Source organism: Triticum urartu, chromosome 5, assembly GCF_003073215.2.
Source record: "Triticum urartu cultivar G1812 chromosome 5, Tu2.1, whole genome shotgun sequence".
Taxonomy (NCBI): Eukaryota; Viridiplantae; Streptophyta; class Magnoliopsida; order Poales; family Poaceae; genus Triticum; species Triticum urartu.
In genome coordinates, this window is record NC_053026.1 from 2941995 (window position 1) to 2949305 (window position 7311).

The window sequence follows — 7311 nt, forward strand, 5'->3', positions numbered from 1 at the left end:
AATATTAGATTCCAATTTCCATTAAGGAAAGGCATGGAACACTTTCCTAGAAAGAAAATTAAATTACCTTATGAATCTATTATGAGATCGACTTATGGATTGCCTACCAAAGATGGCAATACCTAGATCTATTCTTGCTTGTTATGCCTAGCTAGGGGCGTTAAACGATAGCGCTTGTTGGGAGGCAACCCAATTTTATTTTTATTCCTTGCTTTTTGCTCCTGTTTAGTAATAAATAAATTATCTAGCCTCTGTTTTGGTTGTGTTTTTTGTGTTTAACTAGTGTTTGTGCCAAGTAGAACCGTTGGGAAGACATGGGGAAAGTCTTGTTGAACTTGCTGTAAAAAAAGAAACTTTAGCGCTCACAAGAACTGCTGTCATTTTTGTTTGGAAACTAGTTAATTATTTTTGCAGATGATTAATAGATAAATTCCTGACGTCCATAAATTTATTTTAGAATTTTTGGGGTTCCAGATCTTGCGCTAGATACAGATTACTACAGACTGTTCTGTTTTTGACAGATTCTGTTTTTCGTGTGTTGTTTGCTTATTTTGATGAATCTATGGCTTGTAAATTAATTTATAAACCATAGAGAAGTTGGAATACAGTAGGTATAACACCCATATAAATAAAGAATGAGTTCATTACAGTACCTTGAAGTGATCTTTTATTCTCTTTCTCTAACGGAGCTCACGAGATTTTCTACTTTAAGTTTTGTGTTGTGAAGTTTTCAAGTTTTGGGTAAATATTTGATGGATTATGGAACAAGGAGTGGCAAGAGCCTAAGCTTGGGGATGCCCATGGCACCCCCAAGATAATCTAAGGACACCTAAAAGCCAAATCTTGGGGATGCCCCGGAAAGCATCCCCTCTTTCGTCTACTTCTATCGGTAACTTTACTTGGAGCTATATTTTTGTTCGCCACATGATATGTGTTTTGCTTGGAGCGTCTTGTATGATTTGAGTCTTTGATTGTTAGTTTACCACAATCATCATTGTTGTACACACCTTTTGAGAGAGCCATACATGATTTGGAATTTGTTAGAATACTCTATATATGTGCTTCGCTTATATCTTTTGAGTTATATAATTTTGCTCTGGTGCTTCACTTATATCTTTTAGAGCACGGTGGTGGATTTGTTTTATAGAAACTATTGATCTCTCATGCTTCACTTAGATTATTTTGAGTCTTAGTAGCATGGTAATTTGCTTAAAATCCTAATAAGCTTGGTATACAAGATTAATAATAAAACTTTCTTATGAGTGTGTTGAATACTATGATAAGTTTGATACTTGATAATTGTTTTGAGACATGGAGATGGTGATATTAAAGTCGTGCTAGTCGAGTAGTTGTGAATTTGAGAAATACTTGTGTTGAAACTTGTGATTCCCGTAGCATGCACGTATGGTGAACCGTTATGTGATGAAGTCAGAGCATGATTTATTTATTGATTGTCTTCCTTATGAGTGGCGGTCGGGGACGAGCGATGGTCTTTTCCTACCAATCTATCCCCCTAGGAGCATGTGTGTAATACTTTGCTTTGATAACTTGTAGATTTTTTCAATAAGTATATGAGTTCTTTATGACTAATGTTGAGTCCATGGATTATACGCACTCTCACCCTTCCACCTTTGCTAGCCTCTCTAATACCGCGCACCTTTCGCCGGTATCATACACCCACCATATACCTTCCTCAAAACAACCACCATACCTACCTATTATGGCATTTCCATAGCCATTCCGAGATATATTGGCATGCAACTTTCTACCATTCCGTTTATGAGACACTCCATCATTGTCATATTGCTTAGCATGTTCATGTAGTTGACATAGTATTTGTGGTAAAGCCACCGTTCATAATTATTTCATACTTGTCACTCATGAGTCATTGCATATCCCGGTACACCGCCGGATGCATTCATATAGAATCATATTTTGTTCTAAGTATCGAGTTGTAATTGTTGAGTTGTAAGAAAAATAGAAGTGTGATGATCATCATTATTTTAGCATTGTCCCAGTGAGGAAATGATGATGGAGACTATGATTCCCCCACAAGTCGGGATGAGACTCCGGACGAAAAATAAAAAAAGAAAGAAAAGAGGCCAAAAAAAGAGAAAAGGCCCAACAAAAAGAGAAAAGGGGGAAAATGAGAGAAAAAGAGAGAAGGGACAATGTTACTATCCTTGTACCACACTTGTGCTTCAAAGTAGCACCATGATCTTCATAGTAGAGAGTCTCTCATGTTATCACTTTCATATACTAGTGGGAATTTTTCATTATAGAACTTGGCTTGTATATTCCAATGATGGGCTTCCTCAAATTGCCCTAGGTCTTCATGAGCAAGCAAGTTGGATGCACACCCACTTAGTTTCTTTTTGAGCTTTCATATACTGATAGCTCTAGTGCATCCGTTGCATGGCAATCCCTACTCACTCGCATTGATATCTATTGATGGGTATCTCCATAGCCCGTTGATACGCCTAGTTGATGTGAGACTATCTTCCCCTTTTTGTCTTCTCCACAACCATCACTCTATTCCACCTATAGTGCTATATCCATGGCTCACGCTCATGTATTGCGTGAAGATTGAAGAAGTTTTGAGAATGTCAAAAGTATGAAACAATTGCTTGGCTTTTCATCGGGGTTGTGCATGATTTAAATATTTTGTGTGGTGAAGATAGAGCATAGCCAGACTATATGATTTTGTAGGGATAACTTTCTTTAGCCATGTTATTTTGAGAAGACATAATTGCTTTGTTAGTATGCTTGAAGTATTATTATTTTCTATGTCAATGTGAACTTTTGTCTTGAATCTTTTGGATCTGAATATTCATACCACAATTAAGAAGAATTACATTAAAATTATGCCAAGTAGCACTCCGTATCAAAAATTCTGTTTTTATCATTACCTACTCGAGGACGAGCATGAATTAAGCTTGGGGATGCTTGATACGTCTCCAACGTATCTATAATTTTTGATTGCTCCATGCTATATTATCTACTGTTTTGGACATTATTGGGCTTTATTATCCACTTTTATATTATTTTTGGGACTAACCTATTAACTGGAGGCCTAGCCCAGAATTGTTGTTTTTTACCTGTTTTAGGGTTTCAAAGAAAAGGAATACCAAACGGAGTCCAAACGGAATGAAACCTTCGGGAACGTGATTTTCTCATCGAATACAACTCAGAAGACTTGGACCCTACGTCAGGCCACATAACAGGAGGCCACGAGGTAGGGGGCGCACCTGCCCCCCCCCCAGGCGCGCCCTCCACCCTCGTGGGCCCCCTGTTGCTCCACCAACGTACTTCTTCCTCCTATATGTACCCATGTACCCCCAAACGATCAGATACAGAGACAAAACCCCAATTCCACCGCCGGAACTTTCTGTATCCACGAGATCCCATCTTGGGGCCTGTTCCGGAGCTCCGCCGGAGGGGTCATCGATCACGGAGGGCTTCTACATCAACACCATAGATTCTCCGATGAAGTGTGAGTAGTTTACCTCAGACCAACGGGTCCATAGTTAGTAGCTAGATGGCTTCTTCTCTCTTTTTGGATCTCAATAAAATGTTCTTCGATGTAATCCTCTTTTTGCGGTGTGTTTGTTGAGACTGATGAATTGTGGGTTTATGACCAAGTCTATCTATGAATAATATTTGTATCTTCTCTGAATTCTTTTGTGTATGATTGGTTATCTTTGCAAGTCTCTTTGAACTACCAGTTTGGTTTGGCCTACTAGATTGATCTTTTTTGCAATGGGAGAAGTGCTTAGCTTTGGGTTCAATCTTGCGGTGTCCTTTCCCAGTGACAGTAGGGGCAGCAAGGCACGTATTGTATTGTTGCCATCGAGGATAACGAGATGGGGTTTTCTTCATATTGCATGAGTCTATCCCTCTATATCATGTCATCTTGCTTAAGGCGTTACTCTGTTTTTAACTTAATACTCTAGATGCATGCTGGATAGCGGTCGATGAGTGGAGTAATAGTAGTAGATGCAGGCAGGAGTCGGTCTACTTGTCTCGGACGTGATGCCTATATACATGATCATACCTAGATATTCTCATAACTATTCTCAATTCTGTCAATTGCTCAACAGTAATTTGTTCACCCACCGTAGAATACTTATGCTCTCGAGAGAAGCCACTAGTGAAACCTATGGCCCCCGGGTCTATCTTCATCATATTAATCTCCTACTACTTAGTTATTTACTTTGCTATTTTACTTTGCCTTTATTTTACTTTGCATCTTTATCATAAAAATACTAAAAATATTATCTTATCATATCTATCAGATCTCACTCTCGTAAGTGGCCCTATAGGGATTGACAACCCATATTTGTGTTGGTTGCGAGGATTTATTTGTTTTGTGCAGGTGTGAGGGACTCACGCGTAGCCTCCTACTGGATTGATACCCTGGTTCTCAAAAACTGAGGGAAATACTTACGCTACTTTGCTGCATCATCCCTTCCTCTTCGGGGAAAACCAACGCAGTGCTCAAGAGGTAGCACTAATCTAGAATGGTTTTTAGCAACTAAATGCCCATTTTAGATAGGAATATTGCTCATTGACGGATTTTGCTCTCGGGTCATGATGAACTTGCGTTTTTTTGCAATTTTACTGCCTGAGTTGTTCGACCTGAACTTCCCCGGTGCTAGGTTGAACTTCCGCCAACATTGCCCAAATGGGGCTTGTGATATATCGTTGGAAAGCTATGGACACGAGTATCATGACCCAAGTTAAATTTTTGGCAAAAATTAAGCGGTTGAAGAACAGTTTTGAAAATCATGTTTTCTTCACACAAAAATCATGAATCGTATTTTCGATCGCATTTCTAAACCGTTTATCGGAATGAGGCAATTAATATGAAGTTGGAAAGCTGCTGCAAAACCGCTCCTTCTACATGTTGAAAGTTTTCTCTAATTCCTTATAGTTAAAGAGTAATTTTGAAAATCATAGAATTTCACAAACGAAACAGCCGAGTTCGTATTTTCGATGGTATTTCTAAACGGTTAATCCAATTGAGGCAAATGATACGGCATTGGAAAGCTTATGAAAATGCGCTACTTTTTCATGTTGAAAGTTTTTTCTAATTTTGAACGGTTTAATAGTAATTTGAAAAACGGTCCAAGTTCCAACAGGTTCATATTTTCGAGCTAATTTTTTAATCGTACATCCGAATGCAGCAAATGATATGGCGTTGGAAACTTTTTGGTATATATTTTTCTCCCAATTCTTTACGGTTTTAAGTCAATTTTGAAAATGACTGAAAACGTATTTTTGCCGTAATTTCAACAAACTTTATGGGAATGGGGCAAATAATATACCGTTGAAAAGCTACGAAAAATGCGAAACTTTTTCATGTAGATTGTTTTCTCCGATTCTTAGCCGTTTTCTAGTAATTTTGCAAACGACGAGATCATGTGTTCTGCCTTTATCGCGAAACAGATTCTTCAAAAATGCACCGTATGAAGAACTTGAACTTCTCGGCATGTTTACTTGAACTTCACTCTGTTTTTCATGGGCATTTTTTTCTCGCGGCTTGATACGTCTCTGTCGTATCTATAATTTTTTATTGTTCCGTGCCAATATTATACAACTTTCATATACTTTTGGCAACTTTTTATACTATTTTGGGACTAACATATTGATCCAGTGCCCAGTGCCAGTTCCTGTTTGTTGCATGTTTTTTGTGACACAAAAAATCCATATCAAACAGAGTCCAAACGGGATAAAAACTTACGAAGACTTTTTTTTGGAATATATGTGATTTTTGGGAAGAAGAATCAACACGAGACGATGCCCGAGGGGGCCACGAGGCAGGGGGCGCGCCCTGGGCCGTCGTGGCCATCCCGTAAGGCGGTTGGTGCCCTTCTTTCGCCGCAAGAAAGCCAATATCCGGATAGAGATCGTGTTAAAATTTCAGCCCAATCGGAGTTATGGATCTCCAGGAATATAAGAAACGGTGAAAGGGCAGAATCTGAGAACACAAAAACAGAGAGAGACAGATCCAATCTCGGAGGGGCTCTCGCCCCTCCCATGCCATGGAGGCTATGGACCAGAGGGGAAACCCTTCTCCAATCTAGGGAGAAGGTCAAGGAATAATAAGAAGGAGGGGGGGCCCTCTCCCCCTCACTTCCAGTGGCGCCGGAACGCCGCCGGGGGCCATCATCATCACAGCGATCTACACCAACACCTCCATCATCTTCACCAACATCTCCATCACCTACCCCATCTATCTACAGCGGTCCACTCTCCCACAACCCGTTGTACCCTCTACTTGAACATGGTGCTTTATGCTTCATATTATTATCCAATGATGTGTTGCCATCCTATGATGTTTGAGTAGATTTTCGTTGTCCTATCGGTGGTTGATGAATTGCTATGATTGATTTAATTTTCTTGTGGTTGTGTTGTTGTCCTTTGGTGCCCATCATATGAGCGCGCGCGTGGATCACACCATAGGGTTAGTTGTATGTTGATAGGACTATGTATTGGAGGGCAAGAGTGACAGAAGCTTCAGTCTAGCATAGAAATTGATGCATACGGGATTGAAGGGGGGGCCAATATATCTTAATGCTATGGTTGGATTTTACCTTAATGAACATTAGTAGTTGCGGATGCTTGCTAATAGTTCCAATCATAAGTGCATAGAATTCCAAGTCAGGGATGACATGCTAGCAGTGGTCTCTCCCACATAAAACTTGCTATCGGTCTATTAACGTAGTCAATTGCTTAGGGAAAATTTCGCAACTCCTACCGCCACTTTTCCACACTCGCTATACTAACTTTATTGCTTCTTTATCTAAACAGCCCCTACTTTTTATTTACGTGCACTTTATATTTTTGCAAACCTATCCAAAAACACCTATAAAGTACTTCTAGTTTCATACTTGTTTTAGGTAAAGTGAACGTCAAGCATGCGTAGAGTTGTATCGATGGTCAATAGAACTTGAGGGAATATTTTATTCTACCTTTAGCTCCTCGTTGGGTTCGACACTCTTACTTATAGAAAGAGGCTACAATTGATCCCCTATACTTGTGGGTTATCACAGCTCTCCATCCACTCACCGAAATTGAGCAAGTGATATACCGATGGAAAGTTGTTGTAAACACGCAACTTTCCCATGTTGATCATTTTTTCATACTCGCAACAGTTTTAGAAGTTTTTCATCTCAAATTCATTCACTGTAGTAGTTGAACTTCCTGTTGTTTTCACGTTGAACTTCTTTAACATATCTTTTTTTGTAATTTTCTCATCCATTCGTCAGTGTTACACAAATGATATTCCTTTTGTACAAACCTCTCTCA